The 22,233-nt window shown below is 36.8% G+C and overlaps 1 protein-coding gene across 1 annotated transcript in view; it reads left to right on the top strand.

Moving 5' to 3' along the window:
* The window catches only part of c1qc (complement component 1, q subcomponent, C chain), a 116,503-nt gene that overhangs the window by 1,048 nt on the left and 93,222 nt on the right, over positions 1 to 22,233 (top strand). The gene's annotated exons all lie outside the window — the stretch shown is intronic.

Genomic DNA, 22,233 nt, shown 5'->3' on the forward strand with positions numbered 1-22,233 from the left:
GAAAGTTACAAATTCTTTAAATCATGTCAATTGGAACTATATCTGACATATGATACTATGGATGTCAGTGTGTTGTTCTTGGGCAGTCATGGACTAACAATTAAGCAGTTGGCCTCAAAACATGAAGGTTTCAAGTTCGATTCCCAGCACAGGATGTTAGTAAAAAAAAATAAAAAAAATCACTTTCAAACATTATTGTTTTGGTATGAGGTCAGTTGGTCGAATTTGAAGTGGAAAGTATGTGTGAAACACATCTGACTGTTAATTATGAGTAAGTCCAATACTTTCTAACAAACAGGTCTAACTTTCTACCAACACAAAACCTGCAGTTGAGTGGTGTAGGGGATAGTCCTCTGCATATAGCCATATTGGCATGTCCTTATCTTGAGGTTGAGAGTTCGAATCCTAAGGCTGGCTCACTCACTTTTTTGGTTGTTTTAGTTGTTTTTTTAAATTGTTCACCAGCTTCTGCTTTGTGTAAAGAAGAACCCATCCATGTCAGAACCATAGAAACCCTATTTTATTAAAATGTAACATAAAATACAAACTTCTCTAAAAATGGTGAATCTGTCAATGGGGGATAGATTTACTCAACACCATGTGACCGTCAAACCACAACTGACAACTTGGCATGGAAAAATGTGTCTATCAACCTCACTTCAAGGTAAGAAAAGACCCATAAAAGTGTATTGGTGTGTATGTGTAGTAGTTTACTATGTTGCTGTGTGTGACATTAGGTGCTCTTGATGCTACACTGGGTGTATGTTTTGTTAGCAACTTAGCTTAGAATGTTAGCTACTGCTAGTTAGGCTAGCACTGTGTAGGCCTTTCATACAAATCTTTTTCTTGTATCATACATCTGCAGTGTATTTGCAAGTGATGCGTTGCATTTTCATGATGACATATTGCACATTGAACTTCTGTATAAACCAGTGTAGCAATCATGCTGTAGGGGCCTAATCCAACAAGTCCTCATGAAAGCCTTAAACTTATTAGGCCTATTTATGCTCCACAGGCAGCCAATATGGGACCACCAGAATGATCCATCGGCTCTACTCAACACTCCAAAGGATAAACAACTGACTGTGTTGTGAAGTCTGACACTATTTTGGGAGAAATGTTATTGTAAGTTAGGCTATATGGATCTCCTTCAGCCACCAACTCCTAATAAAAGATTCAGAAATGGACAACAAATAAATGACTAAATTGCCTAATGTGTTGAGGTTGATTCTTTTGTAATATATTGACTGTTGACTGTGTGGTCTACATTTTAGATTTAGATTTAGATTGTTGTGTATTGTATGATTGTTGTGTTATTGTCTACTGTTTTTGTTTGTCAACCACATGGAACAAAATAAATAAAAAAAACTTGATATAAAGCATTGTTCATGTTTGTGGAATTAAAGCTAATGTTATATTTGGTTTAAACAGAGGGGTGGTAGCCTAGTGCATTAGTATAAACCAACCAATCAATAAACCAACCAAGATTTTTTTTGGGCTCTAAAATGGGAAAACATAAAACTTTTAATTTTGGAATCAAAAACTTAGAGCCAATATAGCTAAACAATGCTGTGCTTGTTTACTTAAATTTTTTTAACTGTCTGCTTAGTACTAATTGCATTGATTTTTGCACCATTCTCGAAATATTTATGTCAATGGAGCATGTTAGATCTTTGAGTAGCAGCTACTAAAACATTCAAGATTGATTTTTTTCTCATAACATTTGTTTTCACATAACATGTCTGATTTTATGTAAGACTTACACAAACGTTTTAGTTTTCAACTCAAATCTTTTGTGTAAACCATTGTTTCTGTGCATTTTAGAGTTTGGAGTACATACTTGACTTGGGCTGCTAAAAACTAAAAATCTAATTATGGAATTAAAGTTTTCAATCTTTTCAGTCATTTCAAAGTTTTTGATCATCTTCTGAAAGATTTTGTGTCCTGCATATGCATGCATGTATGTAGTATTTACATAAAACATTTGGTCACAAAACTAAAACTTTAACGGGAATAAGTTTCCACAAAAGTTTAGAGTTCGTGGAACATGTTGGAGAATACAGTGTAGTGTATGTTGAAAGCCTGGGTAGTGTGTGACATTAGTGTTGAAGGCATGCTGTGTTTGTGTGAGTTGTAGGCCTATACTGTATGTGAGGTTTGGGTGATGGTGTGTGAGGTAATAGGCTAGTGTTTGGCTGTCTGTGCAGTATATGGAAATAGAATGAAAAGTAATGAAATGCAGGTAATACAAATATAATTACTAAATAATTATAGAATAGACTGAATTATATTGAGTATAATATTTATATTGTTTATCTGTGTTGAGTACATAGCCTAGTTTAATAAAATAATTAAAAGCAACATAATTAACGCATGGTTTATTTTGGTGAGAAAAAAATGGCTAGTTGACCTTCCATTTGGCTAGTAAGAAAAAATGTCTACTAGCCAAATTGGCTGGTGGTGGAAAAAGTTAATTTAGAGCTCTGGATGAGATGTATTTTTTTCATGTACCACTTATTAGTTTTAATGGTAAAAACCCTACAATAAATGCAGAACATTATGAAGAGTAATAGTTTTGAAGCGAAACTAAACCATTCCTTTGTGATAATTAGGTTAATGTTTGAGAATATTAGCTCCAAGAAGAGCAGTGCATGATGGGTACGCAATCTACAGACAACAATATTTCGGTATTATTTAATCATTAGATATGCCTGTATTAAGTAAGTGTTAATTAAGGTCCTTAGTTAAGTATGACCTAATAGCTACTTAACTATTAACTGTACCCTTACTTATCTAATAGTTAAATAATTATATGCTATGAACTTGAGACACATGATAAGGGGCCATAATTAACAGCAAATTAGCTATAACCTAATATTTTAGTAAGGGTTAATAATCACTACCTAAAGCCACATTAGACACATATAAATTTGTATTAATCCCCATATTAAAGAAACACTATGCAACTTTTTCATAGTCATGAAATGGCTTGGAACTCAGGGTTTTGTTTGACTGACCCGTTATGGTGAAAATGGGAATATTTCCATCACCATCTGGTGGTTCTGCTCCGAAACAGCACTTGGAGTTTTGCCTGGAGGCGCCGCGCCCTTTGTTGTTGTGGAATTTGTGGCCGCTAGGGGCGTCTAGATTTCTATGGTGTATGAGTGGAACGAATGAGAGACCCATTCATCCCCTTCGTTTGCTAACTAAGCAGCAGCAGCTCGCTGAAAGCTGGCTACTGGCTAGCTGATTGTAAAATATCACGCTGGCATGCAGCGAAAACAACGAATGGGACTGCAAATAAATCACGAGCTAATTGAGATGAAAGGTTTGGACAGGCAAATAATTCGCTTATGTGAACATTGGAAAGGGCTTCAAAACGGAGAGAGCCGAACGCCAAAAAAGCAAATATGTGGATTTTATCACTCATTCACTGCACTGGGATATATGGATTAGCATTCTCAAAGTCCACGCCACCTCGTTTTAGTTTACAAAGCTACACAAATGTATACAAGTAGAAATCTGATGGCGCACATTTTACTTGATGTCAAAGGACACAATCAGTCGAGCGAGGCTAAAATTGTTGTTGCCGATCAAGAGGAAACAAAACGTGATCTCTAGCCGGCTTATGGATGTCCACTTTCACTTTCAACACCACACAAGATAAAAACGCGTCTTGTCACCTCGACTTGGAAATCAAATCTTTATTATTACAACAAAATAAGCAATAGCCTTTTGTCTCCTCGTTCTCCTAATGTACAGGTACTATATAGTTACTGGAAATGTGAAATAAAGACGGGGATATCTGCCGGGAACAAGTGGATCAAATAATAGTATCCATCTGAAGGAAGTGCAAACGTGATTGCAGTTGTGTGAAGTGAATAGACGAAGCAGCGAACTCATAAGCAAGGGAGAGAATCGCTCATAAAGCCCCTTAGAAGTGGAGAGAGCTGAATGCAAGGAAGGGAATCTGGCTATTTACAGAAGACGAAGAAATTTAATTCGCACATAATCTCGAAGCCAATGTCTGTCTAATTTAGTTCAATGCACATTTTCGGCAGAACCACTAGAGGCCGCCATAAAGTTGTTTATATCGGTGTGTTTATGGCAAAGTTGCATTGGATATCTTTAAACATTAGTAAGGAGTTACTTAACTGTTAGATAACTATTACCATGTGTCACAAGTTCATAGCATATAATTATTTAACTAATAGATAAGTAAGGGTACAGTTAATAGCTAAGTAGCTATTAGGTAATACTTAACTAAGGACCTTAATTAACACTTACTTAATACAAAAGCAAGGCATATCTAATGATTAAATACCATATTAGCCCGAATATAAGACGATCCTGATTATAAGACGACCCCCCATTTTCAGGCTCATGTTTTGGGGAAAAAAGTTTTTTGAAGACTTAATTTTGTTTCACATTGGAAACTTTTCTCAAAATGCAGTTTTTAATTTGTTGGAAAATCTGAGGCTTTTTACAAAGAACAAATTTCACAATATCATTTTCATGGAATTTCCATGATATAAGACCACAGATGGTTACTCATATCCTTTTCCTTTCTTTACTCACTTCACCTGTCAAGCGCCAATAGGCACCTACAGGCTACAGCCGCCTGCCTGGGCCCGCCTGTTTAAAGTGCGACGCAACATAGCCTACACTCAGAGCATTAGTCTGCGCCAGCCAGGCAACCAGTCCAGTAGAGATAGGCAATCTATTGTGCAATGCACAGATTTTGCGAAATGCTTAGTTGACAGCAATAGCTAACCAGCAGCCGTCTCGCCAAATCGCTGTTCATTTTATGCATCCAAAGTTTTCCGTTGGACTATAGAAACCGAATGTGACCAAAGGCAGATTGACGCATTGCACTTGAAACCCATGCGCTGCCTATCAGGACCACGTTGACATTAAAAGTCCGATTGATAGCCTATTCATTTCGTACCAAGGGTAAAACTCCTAGTGATTTTATATGAACAAGACAATCTCTTGCCTTAACCATTATCCTGTGTTGTTGCATCGTTGCGAGGCATATCGTCAAAGGCACCGCTTTCTCGGGCACACACAGATGACCATTGATTGGCTGATGACAGCATCCCAAACTTAGCCTACAGGTTGTTCGTCAAATCACCCTTCATTTCTTTAGTTTCTAGTGGTGTTGTCGGCTGACCAGAGAGAACGACCAAAGCTTTCATGATGAGACTGTAAAACCAAACACAAATAAAAGCAGAGCAACGGGCCGCGATTGACTTGCGTTTTTCCCCTTGCACTGTCGTCCGCATCGCGTTGACATTGACAGTTGATAGACGTGCGGTGCTACAGTCATAACGAAACAAGCACCTGCAAATTTGATATGGACAAAACAATCTCTTAACCCATCATTTTATTGAGTTGTGTGCATTGTTGTGAAGCATAGGCTAATGGCCGTATTCAGGTTAAGTAAAAAAAAAAATTGGTAACACTTTCTATGAAGCCCATATCTATAGCGCATTATGATCGCATTTATAACAAGTTATAATGCACATTATAATTACTTACAACGCATTATGACTACACCCATGATGTTTCATGATGTGTTATGTTAACAGTAACGAATAACCATGAATCTAACTTATAGGCTAATGCTTTATAAATCCAAGGGTGTTATGAGTGCTCGTGACTGGATATAAACTACAGGCTGCCTGATGGGGCTTATAGTACATTACGATGCATTATAGATGTGTATTATACAGTGCATTATAGATGCATCCATATGAACTTCACTTTACTTAGAGCAGGGGTGCTCAGACTTTTTCAACATGTGAGCTAGGCTACTTATTGAGATGGGTGTGTGGAAGTGATCTACTGTGGGTTCGGGGGAGAACATTTGAAAATACAGCTGTTAGTAATGCAATTTTAACACAATATGAAAATGTATTTAGGCCTACACAGTGAAAAATGCAGTGCTAATTCAACACTTAGAGAGTGCTTTGGGACCAAATTAACTCTAGAAGGTGTTAAATCGACTCTGTTAGTGTTGCATTAACACTGCAGTTTTTACTGTGTATATAGGCCTACACATCAATAATAATGAAAGGTGAATCAGCAGTGAATAACAACCTCATACAGACCTTATTTAGGCCTAGGCCTACTGTAAATTACGCCTGTTTTTGATCACAAATGGAGACCAGTAGGCTATCAAGTTTATGATAAATGTCATTTTCATAAATGAACATAATATTAATGAATTTATTGATGTGCCATCTTGGTTTCTGGACAGATTTTATGTAATCCCCTTTTCACTTTAATATGAGTCCAGGGCTATTTTCTCCCTCCCTGAAGTATTATTTCATGTGTACATGCTTGCTGTCACCTATTTGAAGGGTTGTTGGTTTGGGATTTCGTGGAGGACTTTTTTAATGCCGCTGTGAGAAGTACACAGAACAGCGGTTTGCGTGCGTTTGGCGTTTTCACGTGGATGATATTGTCTTCGTGGACGTTACAGACATCCCTAGTTCCAAAAAATAAACAAGGAGACATCTACTGAATGGACCGAAAAGCGCGCTCTCTGTCTAGCGGCCGCGCTGAGCAGACCATTTGAAAAGACGCGCCTGCACTCAGGTTAAACAGGCACACATCATTCACTCTCCCCTCGCACGCGTGCCTATGAAATCTAATCGAAGTAGCCAACTCCACGCTCAATGCGGGAGTTGCATCTTGCCTGCACTTCTCAGAGCATTGTTTAAAAGGGAGGGAAAGCAGGGGATTGCCGTGTCCGGGCTGTTGTTTTCTTCTCTGGCTGTTTCTTTTGAGCGGTGACGCTGCCTGTACTAACTGAACATATAGCGCACGGTATCGGCAAACGTCTCGTGCCGTCTTATTTTTTTGTGCTCCGATGTTATGACTTATGAAGAGTTTGAGTGTGGCGCTTGACAGTTATCCTCCTTATCTGAAGACGTCGTTGTGTTTATGGTAGGCTATTTACAGTGTAGACGCCTGGAGTTAGCCTGTCAGATTCTGGGTATCCATAGGGAACTTATTATTATTTTTTTATTTTTTTATGTGTCCTCCTACGATCTACCAATACTGCCTCCGCGATCGACTGGTCGATCGCGATCGACTGGTCGATCGTGATCGACCTATTGAGCACCCCTGACTTAGAGCAAACATTGACCACTTATGATCTCACATGAAGCATTATAGCATCTTAGGAGCCCTTATGACAGTTTATCATCCAGGTCTGTGCATAGAGGGGTATAGGTGCTCATAATGTACTATAAGCCCCATCAGGCAGCCTGTAGTCTATAGCCAGTCATGAGCACTCATGACACCCTTGGATTTAAAAAGCATTATAAGCTAGATTCACGGTTATTCATAACTGTTAATATAAAGCATCATGAAGCATTATGGCTGTAGTCATAATGCATTATAAGTAATTATAATGGGCGTTATAATTTGTTATGAATGCGCTTATAATGTGGGCTTTAAGTAAAGTGTTACCAAATTTTTTTTATTTATTTATTTATTTTTAAACTTTTTTTCTCTAGCGCACGGAAATAAGACGACCCCCCTTTTTAGAGTACTATTTTTAGAACAAAAACCACGTCTTATATTCGGGCCAATACGGTAATACCGAAATATTGTTGTCTGTAGATTGCGTACCCATCATGCACTGCACTTCTTGGAGCTAATATTCTCAAACATTAACTTAATTATCACAAAGGAATGGTTTAGTTTCGCTTCAAAACTATTACTCTTCATAATGTTCTGCATTTATTGTAGGGTTTTTACCATTAAAATTAATAAGTGGTACATGAAAAAATTACATCTCATCACCCCACCATCATTGAGAAGTGTACGTCCAATCCTTGCTATATAATGGCTCCTGTTACCACCATTACAGTGATTTGAATGAGTGAAAACTAGATGTCACAGTAGATTAATTACTTAACTAATAAGCCCCCTGCACATTACATGCGGTAATACAAATCCGGTTTGACCATTAACCATTCATTGTCTATGGAGAACCACATTCCATATGCGGTTGGGGTCCGGACAGTCCGGTGCGGAAGAAAGTCCGCATCCGAGAGCCTCTGCATACGTTCAAATATTTCAACTCGTCCGGAAAATTCCGTGCCTGACCGTGCGGTAAAGAGAGCTGTTGCTATGGTGATCGTAAACACTTTAGGATTTCCCGCGGATCTTCTCAAAAATGTATAGATAAATATCAAAATTACGCCATTTTAAGATGTTAAAAACAGCGATAATGTCCAAACTTTATCATTATATAATCCACACTAGATAGGTGGACAAGAAAACAGGCAGTTATGATTTGATACGAAATTACGAAAACCAAATTCATCACCAAACACTGCAATACTTTTCACACATCTGAATCTGTTACAGTCAAAAAGAGAATTATCAATGGTGAGACAGCAGCACTCTTTCAGGAGGCCCTCTTGCGAACCCAAAGTCAAACCTCAGAGAACGCAGATGATCTCATGGTTAATTTTAATTCAAGAATGACCAATATTATGGATGCTATTGCCCCCTTCAAAAACAAAACAGTGGGACATCAAAAAGCACCTTGGAGAATGAATCTCACAGTTAAATTGCTAAAGTAAGAATGTAGGAGAGCTGAGAGACAGTGGCGTAAATCCAAACTTGAAGTCCACTGCCAAATCTATAAACACACGCTCTCGAAATACAACCAAGAAATTTCCAATGCTAGACAATCTTTTTTCTCTGACATAATTAATAGAAATATGAATAATGCACGCGTCCTATTTGGCACTGTTGAGAAGTTAGCAAATCCTCCAAATCTAATGCCATCTGAGTTCCTCTCAGTGAGCAAATGCAATGAGTTTGCATCCTTTTTTAATGGACAGATTGAAAAAATACGTACAAACATCCGCACACAGGTGCAACTGGCCCATGACGTGGACCACTTTGATACAGTGAAGGTGTCTCTAAACTCCATGAGAACTTTTCATTTAGTTGACTTGGACATTCTTAGCAGAACTGTGCAAAGTCTCAGCTCCTCTACATCCGACTTAGATATTCTACCAACAGCCTTCTTCAAATCCGTCTTACACCTGATATCACCTGACCTACTTCAGATCATCAACACCTCACTACAAACTGGCATATTCCCAGGCTGCCTGAAAGAAGCTGTTGTAAAACCATTACTTAAAAATAACAACCTGGATCCATTGGTACTTAATAACTATAGGCCCATATCTAATTTACCATTCATGGGTAAAATAATAGAAAAAATTGTTTTTAATCAATTAACTGCCTTCCTAACGTCCAATAGCTGCTTCGACAAGTTTCAATCAGGTTTCCGTGCCAACCACAGCACTGAAACCGCCCTGATTAAAGTTATGAATGACATACGACTGAACTCTGATGCTGGCAAAATGTCTGTTCTGGTGCTTTTAGACTTAAGCGCAGCGTTTGACACAGTTGATCACGCTATACTATTACATAGACTCGAACACTGGGTTGGCTTTACTGGCATAGTGATCCACTGGTTGAAATCATACCTACAACAAAGAAGTTTCTTTGTCGCCATTGGTAGCCACATCTCATCTCAGATGTCCCTGAACTGTGGGGTCCCCCAGGGTTCCATTTTGGGACCACTATTGTTCAATCTATATATGCTCCCACTGGGACATATTATCATGAATAACTCAATACATTACCATTGCTATGCGGATGATACCCAACTTTATTTATCCATGTCCCCCAATGACTACACCCCCCTTGAATCACTCTATCATTGCGTTGACCAAATTAACAATTGGATGTCCCACAATTTCCTCCAGCTAAACACGGACAAAACTGAAGTTATTATATTTGGGGAAAAGGAGGAGAGACAAAAGATTGCTACTGTCCTGGAAACTAAGGGGCTGAAAACAAAGGATACGGTTAAAAACCTTGGCGTCCTTATTGACAGTGAACTAAGCTTCACCAGTCACATTAAAGCCATTACTAAGTCTGCATTTTACCACGTAAAGAATGTTTCTAAATTTAGAAGCCTAATGTTAAAGCATGATCTGGAGAAGCTAATACATGCCTTCATTTTTAGTAAGCTTGACTACTGCAATAGTCTTTTTACAGGCCTCCCCAAAAAGACCATCAAACAGCTTCAATTAATCCAGAATGCAGCAGCAAGGGTACTTACTAAAACAAGGAAGTTTGACCACATTACTCCAATCTTGAGATCACTTCATTGGCTCCCAGTAAGTTACAGAATTGATTTTAAGGCACTGCTTCTCGTGTTCAAATCACTAAATGGAATGGGACCCACCTATCTGCTGGATATGTTTCAGCTCTATGCACCAAATAGGTCACTAAGGTCAACTGAGAAGAATTTGCTGGTAATGCCTAGAGTCAAAACAAAGTGTGGTGAGGCAGCTTTTAGCTTCTATGCTGCAAAGCTTTGGAACCATCTTCCTGATGATATAAAAAAAATGCACCATCTGTTGCAAGTTTTAAATCTAGACTCAAGACGAAGTTTTTTGCAGATGCCTACCTGTAACCTTAATTTTATGTATTTATTTTAATTTTTATTCTACCATATGTTTTACCGTAGCGCTTTTTCTTTCAACTTAGCTTAAATTATGTGTTTTTATTTATTTATTTCCATTTTCTTTTTATCATGTTTTATCTTAATGTTTGAAATCTTCCTTGGCTTTTAAATAATTTTAAAGGCTCTTTGTATATGAAATCTTCCTTGGCTTTTAAATACTTTTAAAGGTTCTTTGTATATGTAAAGCACATTGAGTTGCACATGTGTATGAAATGCGCTATATAAATAAAGTTAACTTGACTTGACAATATCTATCGATTAATTAACCATTAGTTATCCGCAGCCAACTCTAATATAAGGGTCCCAAACACCAATATCTATCTATTAATTAATCATTAGTTATCCTCAGCCAACTCTAATATACAGTAAGGGTCCCAAAACCCCAATATTTATGTATTAATTAACCATTATTTATGCCTTACTTTTGTATTAAGTTAGTGTTAATTTTGGTCCTTAGTTAGGTATGACCTGATAGCTACTTAACTATTAACTGTGCCCTTACTTATCTATTAGTTAAATAATAATATGCTATTAACTTGCAACACAAGGTAATAGTTATCTAATAGTTAAGTAACTGCTTACTAATGCATTAATATCAATTAACATGTGTCTAATGTGGCATTAAGTAATGATTATTAACCCTTACTTAAGTATTAGGTTGTAGCTACTTTACTGTTAATTATGGCCCCTTATTTGGAAGTGTTACCAGATCATTTAAACGGAAATTGTCCATTGTACATATTACCTATAGACAAAAGTTTTTGTACATGGCTTTGTGTTTTCACTTTAGAATAACAGGCGAAAAAAGCTTTGTAAATACTTTGTAGATGCCTTGTAAATAGTTTGTAGACATTAAAAGATCATTTAAACGGAAATTGTCCATTGTATATATTACCTAGACGAAAGTTTTCGTACATGCCTTTGTGCTTTCACTTTAGAGTAACAGGCGCAAAAAGCTTTGTAAATAGTCTATAGATTATATGTAAATAGTTTGTAGACATTAATAGATCATTTAAACGGAAATTGTCCATTGTACATATTGCCTAGACGAAAGTGTTTGTACATGCCTTTGAATTTGTATATTATATCAATTCATTTTCTATTTCTTCTAGTGGATGTTCCTTAATATATAGCAGCTTCTTCTTTGTAGATAGGTCTACATAAAGATTTTTTTTTAATCCAAGTCAAACTTAAGGGTAGGGTTGTGCCGATAGACGATGTCATCGTCCATCGGCGATGGACAGTTGGCATCACGATGGACAGCCAACATCGTGATGCCAAGGAATCCTCTACCTTTGTATTTTTGAAGCCGCTGCTATTGCCATCATTACGGTGCTTGGCATTGATATAAACTGAAACATTACCGTAAAATCCTTAGTAGCAGCGGACTGCGCAGGTAGCAGGACTGAACGCCGGACCGAGGTTGTCAACACAAGCCTCAAGCAGAGTGAATTTTATAGCTACGAAAAAAACGCAATGGAATAAAAAAAACTTGTGAACTAAGCCCTACTATTGTTTGCTGCATATGAGTTCAAGTAAGTGTCTGATTGCCTACAGTACATTTATTTATGTGACCCAAGTTTCTACAACGGAGAGTCATGAGGCATTGGTTCTCCCTCCGGAGTAGCCTAAAGTGAAAGCAACAAACCCTTCAGCAATTGCGACAGTTTACCATTTCATGTTTAACGGAAATTCGACTCAAAATGTTTAATCTCTCCGCGATGGAGATGTCTTGTGAAGTAGCCACACAAGATTGTAGGCTACACTTCTGATTAGCCCACTGCCAAGAGCGATTCCATGTCTGCCCGCGTCTTTGTGGCTTCACCGCAATTGTTTCCATTGATGAATTAAAAAGTCTCGCCGTGTGCTTAAGAAACATTCGCGTCGGGTAATTTGCTAACTCGGGCTAAAATCCATTGCAAAACCTCGAGAGGGCACGCGTGGGTTCTCATCTCTTCCATTTGACAAACGTTCTGGGCTAGAGGTGCTCCATTTTTTGGCCCGATCACCGATACCGATCACCAAAAATCTTTATCTGCCGATCACCGATCATTGCCGATCACAGAAATGATTTCCTATTTTTTTAATAGCCTATTAATTATCCTTATTGAATATTTCTGCCCATAAACCAATCAATCTTAATTTGCACATGTCGCTTTCACAATGTAGGCCTATTATTAGGCTATTATTATTATTATTAGGCTATTATTATTATTATTATCTTTCAGCTCTTTTGGTTGGTAATATAGCCTACAAGTAAGTCTACAGTATTAATCAATTTATAAGTTATTGCATATAATTACTAAACTATTTAAGATTGAATTGAAACTGAAACATTACATCAATTTATAAGTTATTGCATATAATTACTTAACTATTTAAGATTGAATTGAAGCTCAGACACCTGGATCTCAGTCTCTCGTCTTCTGCATACGAGAAAAAAACCCTGTCGCTTTAAATGAACAGCCTCGTGAGGAGAGCCCCTCCCCTCTCTGTCACTCACTGTTCACAGCTGCAGTGCTCCGCGACCGTTCTGCTCTCTCCCTCTCATCTCACCTGTCGCCGTTTGGCGTTTCAGCGACTATCAAACTAATCGACTGACTGTCAATTACAACTTTGAAAACAATAACGTTGGCATGCTTGTGCGGACAACGTGAACTTGTCGCGTGCTGACCGAGGCAACTACACAGGTTATAACGTAAAATGGCTAACGGGCGAGAAGTAGTCTATCGCAAATTACATTGTGACTGAAACACTTGAGATTCTACATACACAAAACAAGAAAAAAACTTCACTTGAAAGAACAGGCAACACGCACAACACAGCGTGTCTGCGAGGAAAGCTCTTTCTCTGTAACACTGTCATAGAATGTAGAATTCCCTGCACAGACTCATTGAGTTTCACCGTCCACTCTCCCTAGTTGCTGTTTGGTGTTGCAGCGACTACAAACTAATGACCTGGCTGTCCATTAGGCTACAACTTTAAAAACAATACAGTTGATGATTGTTTTGGAAACGTTTAGTTGTTGGGTGCTGACAGGCTGTAACTCAAAATAGCGAACATGGCGAGACTGACACGTCATTCGCAAATTACAAGCGTCATGTAAACGGTGCATGGATCGGAAAATCAGATCATTGATGCAGATATGATTATAAATGGTGAAAATGAAGGAGGGAATTCCAAAAAGTTAAAGACAAGTAAAGATGCCTTATTTTGGTGCAGCAGCTGTGCAGAGCCAGCACCTAGGCTACATGCAGGCAGCGCCAGGTGTAAAGGCGAAATGGTTGCGTGAGGAATTTAATATCTCTGGATCGGTTTTTTGATCGGCATGTTTTTCCGATCACCGATCAGGCTATTTTTGGCCATTATCGGCCGATCCTGATCGGCTGCCGAGCAATCGGAGCACCTCTATTCTGGGCTTCCCTGCATGGCTTAAGTTATGTACCGGTATGCAAAAAACGCCGTGACACAGCTGGTCTTGAAATAGAACGACGCCGTTAAATAACACACTGAAGTAGCAGCCTGCAGTAGGCTGCATCGCGAAATTTACTTAAAATAAGTTTTCCACGCGGTGGAGTTTGGAAGAGCGGGCTTGAAGCAGCTGATGGTGACACGAGAGACAAGAAGGGCGATGGGGAGGGGTCGGTCGGGGAGAGTCGCTCTCACAGACAGCAGAGCGACCATCTCTGTTGCAGACAGTAGCGCAGCTGGAGGAGGTTTAAACTTTTTTTTTTTAAGAATTTAAAAACTGTTAATATATTTGACTTAGGCCTACTCTTAACCCTATCCAGACCGGGGGGGGGCTAAAAGTGCCCGCACCAACTTTGACATCGTATAACTCCTGAATGACTTAAGCTATGACTACGAAACTTTGTGACTTTTCCTAAAATGAAGTTGGCTTCAGTGTGATACCAAAAGATTAGGTTTATCATTTTTGTTGTTGCCATGGCAACGGTTTTCTGACAGGTACGTCTGACAGAAAATCACTGATCTGAGTCTCATCAGTGTACCCTCCTTATTGCGTACTACTTATTGTATAGTTATTCCATTACATTAGCATAACTTAACCAAATATAATATTTGCTAAATTAATTATTATAAAATGTTGCTAATTTATGCTAATTTATGCTAATTTGATGACATCATCAAATACCTACTTTTACCTTTCCCAATGCAAATTTCAGCTCAATTTTATTTCTTCTTTTTATTTCTCATTGCTTGTGTGCCTTATGTAGATCATGGCCTGCAAATTTGGTAATAATATATCCTGTTGTTGAGGGCTGAATGCTTGCGGCTATGTTATACGAAACTGAAGCCGCTTTGCCATATCTACGACGTGATTTTGTCACACAATTTTTCATAGTTTTTACATTTTCAGTAGCATCAGAAACTCTTGTCTACATTTGAAGTGGTCTGATGCACATAATAACTACAATTGATGTGCATTACCCAAGTTAGATGGAAAATACATCACGGTGACATTTTGGGCAATAAAACCAGGAAGTGACGTCATAATGACGTCATAATACCCAATAATGACACCAAACTGATGTCAATCATAGATTTTGGGCTGACGATCATCTCCTCCGAGTTTGGTGGTCATACGCCATTCGGTTCCTAAGTTATGAGGTGGGGGCCAAAAGAGCCCCCCCCCGGTCCCAGGAATGCCAAAAAAGCCCGGTCTGGATAGGGTTAAAGCAAATATATTAAAATAATAGCTTAGCGAAAGCCAAAAAAACCCGAAACATATGATAATAATAAAAAAAAATGTCATAAAAAAATAACAATAGTATTAGTAACACTTAATAAATATTTAACTAATTATGAACAAGATATTTATGAATGTTTGTATATGAGTGGTAAATAATACATGAATACTATTATAAATTATATATAAAGCTGCTTACAAAGCATTTATAAAGTATTAGTAAAACTTAGGAAATAATGAACTAATTATGAAAGAGAGATTAACAAATGTTTGTATATGATTTAGAAATAATATGTAAATAGTATTATAAATCACATAAAGCTCCTTACAAAGCAATTGCAATGTATTAGTAACATTTAGTAAAAAATTAACTAATTATTAACAAGACATTTGCAAATACTATTTTTAACACTAGGCAACTTATTTATTTACCCAAGTGTTCTACAAGTGTTACTGATCATTTTAAAAGGGAATTGTCCATATTGTACATAGGCCTATAGGACGTGAGATTTTATTTGTGAATTTGTATTTTCACTTAAGAATAACAGGTGCAAAAAGCTTTGTAAATACTTTGTAGATGCTCTGTAAATAGTTTGTAGACATTAAAAGATCATTTAAACGGAAATTGTCCATTGTACATATTACCTAGACAAAAGTTTTCGTACATGCCTTTGTGTTTTCACTTTAGAATAACAGGCGCAAAAAGCTTTGTAAATAGTTTGTAGATGATATGTAAATGGTTTGTAGACATTAATGGATCATTTAAACGGAAATTGTCCATTGTAGATATTGCCTAGACGAAAGTTTTTGTACATGCCTTTGTGTTTTCACTTTAGCATAACGGGCACAAGAAGCTTTGTAAATACTTTGTAGATGCCTTGTAAATACTTTGTAGACATTGAAAGATCATTTAAACGGAAATTGTCCATTGTACATTGTAGGAGCCTAAATGCAGTTTATTTTAGTTAGAATATGTTTTTATTTAAAAGGATGCAAATTCATAAGTAAGATAATTATTGTTTATTATTTCATGATTCAGAAGAATTTAAAAATATTTAAAAATGCTATTTACATATGTACAGTTTATTGATATTGTGTGAGTAAGATATGACTTTTATTGTGACATGTAAAACCCCAGCCTTTGGAGGAGATTCATCTTCATGCCAGGGCATGCGAGTGGAGTGTGGTCAGTAGCATGCAGAAGGAGATTGGAGCACAATAGTTTTTTGACCTCGCCCGCAGGCTCTCCTTTGGACTTTAAAATTACCTCCTCTTAATGTATGTTCTCTACAAGTCTTCTGTTGTCCAGTCTTGCACTTTAAATGTCTGTATGAGCACTGTCTATGTCCATACTGTCTTATGTCCATGTATAAGTACTGTCTATGTCTATACTGTCTATGTCCTTACCTAGATTAGTCTATGTCTGCATGGGAAAGCAAGAAATGTAATTTCAAATTCTTTGTATGACCAGTGCATGTAAAGAAATTGACAATAAAACCTACTTGACTTGACTTGACTTGACTTAAAAGATTTCATTTTGTGGATAGATTTTATGTTTTTGTAAATGTTGCGTTAAGTTTTCATATAAACAATTAAAATCAAGAAGTGGACTCGTGGATTTATTTTTTGGAGTGTTTTTGATACAAGGGAGTCTGACGAGCTTCAAGCTTAAGTTCCAATAAGACGGTGAGAACCTACATACATATTACCTAGACGAAAGTTTTCGTATATGCCTTTGTGTTTTCACTTTAGAATAACAGGCGCAAAAAGCTTTGTAAATAGTTTGTAGATGATATGTAAATAGTTTGTAGACATTAATAGATCATTTAAACGGAAATTGTCCATTGTAGATATTGCCTAGACGAAAGTTTTTGTACATGCCTTTGAATTTGTATAAATCACTTGTAGAGTATTAGTAACACTTAATAAATATTTAACTAATTTTGAACAAGATATTTACGAATGTTTGTATATGTGTAGTAAATAATATGTGAATACTATTATAAATTATATGGTTCATAGTTATTTCAGGGTAATAACTGTTTGTTTTTAGTAACAACAGCAAAATAACCATACCGTTTCCAGTGCATTGTGTGTGTGTGTGTGTGTGTGTGTGTGTGTGTGTGTGTGTGTGTGTGTGTGTGTGTGTGTCAACAAAGTGTCACCGTGCTGCGAGTCATCAGGGTGTCACCACAATGCACTGGAAACTGTATGGTTATTTTGCTGTTGTTACTAAAAACAAACAGTTATTACTCTGAAATAACTATGAAATAACTGTGAAATTAACATGAAATTACCACCTTATTAGCGATCCGTAAAGTAAAGTGTTACCAATTATATCTGCTTACAAAGCAATTATAAAGTATTAGTAAATAAGTATTAGTGATATGTAAATAGTTTGTAGACATTAATAGATAATTTAAACGGAAATTGTCCATTGTAGATATTGCCTGGACAAAAGTTTTTGTACATGCCTTTGTGTTTTCACTTTAAAATGACAGGCACAAAAAGATTTGTAAGTAATTTGTTGATGCTCTGGAAATAGTTTGTAGACATTAAAAGATTATTTAAATTGTCCATTGTACATATTGCCAAGACAAAAGTTTTTGTACATGCCTTTGTGTTTTCACTTTAGAATAACAGGCGCAAAAGGCTTTGTAAATAGTTTGTAGGCATTAAAAGATAATTTACTAGGCCTACTTAATGATTGCTTTGTAAGCAGCTTTATAAATCATTTATAATAGTTTTTACATATTATTCCTTAATCATTTACAAACATTTGTTAATGTCTTGTTCATAATGAGTTCATTATTAACTAAGTGTTACTAATACGTGTCGCCTGTTATTCTGGTGTTACTGAATTTCTAGGACTAAGACTGTAAAGCAGAGATCTATTAAGTACTGAACTGGAAGTACTTAAATATTCAAAATGTCTTACTTAAATAGTGCAATTAGGAGTGTACTCTTCTAGGATTTTCACACCTGGTCCACTTTAAGTGAACCAAACTCAGTCCTCTTTAAGTGGACCAAAAAAGCAAACTGACAGGGCTCAGTTCTGTTTTTGTTCATATTGTGAGTGTATTACAAAAAGAACTGGATGATCTTTCTGGTCCTTTTAGGCTTTTGTGGTTTGTCACTCTTCTTTTTTTATCACACCCGGTCCTATAGAGCCCTCCCCCTGTGATTACACCTTGTCACAAGTGAAACTTGTCAGAACTCATAAGCGAACCGAACTGAGACCACGTCAACCAAGGTCTCAGTACGGTTCGCTTCCAAGGGGTCTGGGTACGCTTTGGAGCATTCACATAATGCGGCAAAAATGTCAGTTCGCTTAGGCGGTTGAAAGGGACCAGGTGTGAAAACCATGTTCAAGTGATGAAAGTTAAAATACAAGTGATTAAGAAAAACTACACCACATTCCAAATTATTATGCAAGACAGTTTTCACTGATTTTCCAGAATAGTCAATATGAATGACAGTCATCATATTTTTCAAGTCTTCAACCATGCAAATGAAATGTTTTTGAATGAACCTTCCAATGAACAACCTAAACTTCTAAACCTTTTAGTCTTGTAAAGAGCTGAAAATTGTTGTGTAAAGTCAGAAGCATTTCAGGTCTTTCTTTATTAATGAAATCAAAAGCTATTCAGAAATGTATTTGTAATTGCATTACTAGATGTAACTGTAAGATGTTTTGGTTGAAATATCTTTTAATTTCATTAAGACCTGTGAGGGTTTTTAATTTAAATTGACAATTTTCAGGTCTTTACTGCTGTTTGCGTAATAGTTTAGAAACGTTGGAGCAGTGCATTTTGAAGTACAAAAATAAATACATTCATAAATCTATCGAAGGTTCCTTCATTCCCTAACAGCTTATGGACGTTGTGTGTTTTATGTGTCTTCATGTGTGTTTATATGTGGATTGTGGAGAAGTGTCATGCAAGACAAATTTCTTCGTTTTATCTTATCTTATTCAAAAACATCTTATTTGTACTCTAATGGCTGATTACTTGAAAATTGTGATTACTGTAATTTATATTGATTATTTAGGGAAATCAGTGAAAAACGTCATGTGAAAAATAATTTGGAATGCAGTGTACTTACTCCAGTACATAAGTGTACCGGAAAATGTCAAAGTGGCATGGATGGTCCAGAACCACTGTTCCGTGAGCTCAGTGTGTGTGAGTTTAGTATGTGTGTGTGTGTGTGTGTGTGTGTGTGTGTGTGTGTGTGTGTGTGTGTGTGTGCAAATACTATACAGTGCACAGCAATAATGAGTACACCCCTGTTGAAAACTAAAATTTTGAACAATATTTTAATAAACACACAAATTATTCCCCAAATGCTCATAGTAAGTGTAATACAACATCTTTTCAGTTTACGGCAGAAGAGTAAGGTCACTAGTATAACTTAAAAGACATATTTGTCCCTTTTTGTGAAATTATGCTGGTGCAAAAGTGAGTACACTCTTATGTTAAACTCCCATATGGTGTCTGAGAAGGGGCCATAAATGTCTCGGAATTCAAAGGGATTAAACGAGAGGTCATCTGTGTGCATTTCATCCTTGCCTTACATTTAACTTTTACATTTTGAGTCTGTTCCTGGCTAAAATAGATGGGTGTGAGATTTGAATGAAATCCTATAGAGAGTATCATGATCTGCTTCAGTAGTCACAGTACATGTTGACAAGCATGTTTCTTTTGGTGAAATTCAGCATCCTACTGTTGATGGCATCCACACAGTCCCAAGCCGTGCCACTCCCTACCATGCTTGACTTTAAGCATGGGGCACTTTTCTTAGTACAAACCGCTTTTTACCATCACACATGCTTGACACCATCTAAATCAAATGTGTTTATCTTGGTGTACGAAGAGTTAAAGGCATTTTTGAGCAAAAGTCAATGAAATGGTGGATTCACATTTGCATTCACATCTGACCTCTGCTGACCTCTAGAGGTCATTGAAGTTTGTGGTTGTAAGACTCCCTGCGGACCCTAATTTCTCGGTTTCATGAGGAATTAAATGTAGTGAAATGTTGAATGGTGTTGACAAATTGCCTTGTTTGGCTAATGTTGGGTTGCTGGATCCACTTTTACAATTTGCAAAACAACAAATGACCTCTGATAATGATATAAAGGTCGTTTTGAGCCAGGCAATCTTTACACTAGTCACCATTAGTCAAGGAAACTTCATTAACAAATTAAATCAGCATCACTAGAGGGAAATAAAAAAATAAAATAAAGCAAGGTAAAACACATGCTTGTGCACAAGATTATAAAATAATGAAACTTCAGGGTTTGAGCCTCACAGAAAAATATATAATTTAAAGGAACAGTATGCCCATTTCCACGTGCATCATTTTCTTCTCAGTGTGTTCAGCAATTAGATTATTAGATATTATCAGAATAGCTTAGCACAATCACTGGAGGTTAATTGTACCATTAGCATCAAGCCCCAAGTGATCATTGGACGGAATAAAATATCCATTTTGCACTCGGGTGACTTACTTTCATTTTAAAGTACTTTATAAGTACAGTTTGATCATGTTTTACACACACACACACGCAGACACAAATTTACTTGAACATTTGTGTGTTTCACTGCTTGTTTGCTTGCATTTGACATACACTGAATTACAAGTTATGTCTACATGTCATTCATGGGAGAGTGCAATTTTCTGTGTAACTGGAGGACAGTCATGCACTGCACAGACTGTACAGAACCACACAGATCTGGTGAGCGTGAACCCGGAAATTGCCAGCATGTGTTAAAATGTATCTAAAAATGTAGGCTAATAAGTAATAACAGAGACGTTCTTAATGGCTATCTTTTTAGAATAGAGAATCTTTGGTATTAACATACATAGGGTAGAATGCCCTAATGTGGGACAGTTTTTGCCACTTCAACTTTGGTGGTGTATTAAAATGTAATGACAACATCTCAATACAAACAAATTACAGCCTTTTAATCCTCTAGTTGTGCTCTAATCAACTAAAAAGATTTAAAAAAAAAAAACATGTTAAGTGTTTCTAATTTGATTAATTTGAGTATTAATGCAAGTTGGTCAAAAACCGTGGCTATCCCTAAAGTGGGACACTCGGTTTCCTATTGTGGGACAGTGTATATTAAAAGGTCTCTAAAACATGTTTGAGTAAAATATTAGTCCAAAATGTTATCTGCCACGCTTAAAGACATATCAGCTACACATTTAGAGCATGTTTTATTAATTATTTTACTGTCTTTTATTGGTAAATATGACTGAAACGGTTTGAACCCATTGCACACAATTGGCTCAGGGTGTCTACAGGTTTGACCAAGTCAAAATTAAGACATTTTAAGACTTTTCAATACCATTTTCCAAATAAAATTAAGACCAACTCGCTGCGTTTACAGGTTTTAGCAAGTCAAAATTAAGACATTTTAAGACTTTTCAATACCATTTTCCAAATGAAATTAGGACCAACTCGCAAGATCATACACAGGTTCAAATGAAGCACAAAAACCAATTGGTTATTTACATTAATGTAGCCGTTTGAAAACACAAAACTATTCACAATGAAACTTTACACTAAATAAAATTAAATAATGCGTTCTAAATTACACTACATGGCTACAACTCCCGATTTCTGTCGCGAAGTTTAACACATGGCTGACAATTATTCCTCCCTAAATTAAGCTCCACAAATTTAAGACATTTGGATTGGCTTTTAAGACTTGTGTGGTAGTATCAGGTAGTCCTTTTTGTGTATTCTACAGGTCTTCCCTAGAAAAGACTGTTAAGGTACTTGGAAAAATATTAGAAATCGTAAAACAGTTTAAGGGCAACCTTAAACTGGCATACAAATTACTTTTAAAGGGACACTGTGCAGGAAATGGTCAAAAAAGGTACTGCAACTATGCTGCTCATTGAAACTGGGCTGCCTATTGCCAAATTTGGTCTTTATATGAAA

The sequence above is a fragment of the Engraulis encrasicolus genome, chromosome 7 (assembly GCF_034702125.1).
Source record: "Engraulis encrasicolus isolate BLACKSEA-1 chromosome 7, IST_EnEncr_1.0, whole genome shotgun sequence".
In the NCBI taxonomy this organism is placed as follows: Eukaryota; Metazoa; Chordata; class Actinopteri; order Clupeiformes; family Engraulidae; genus Engraulis; species Engraulis encrasicolus.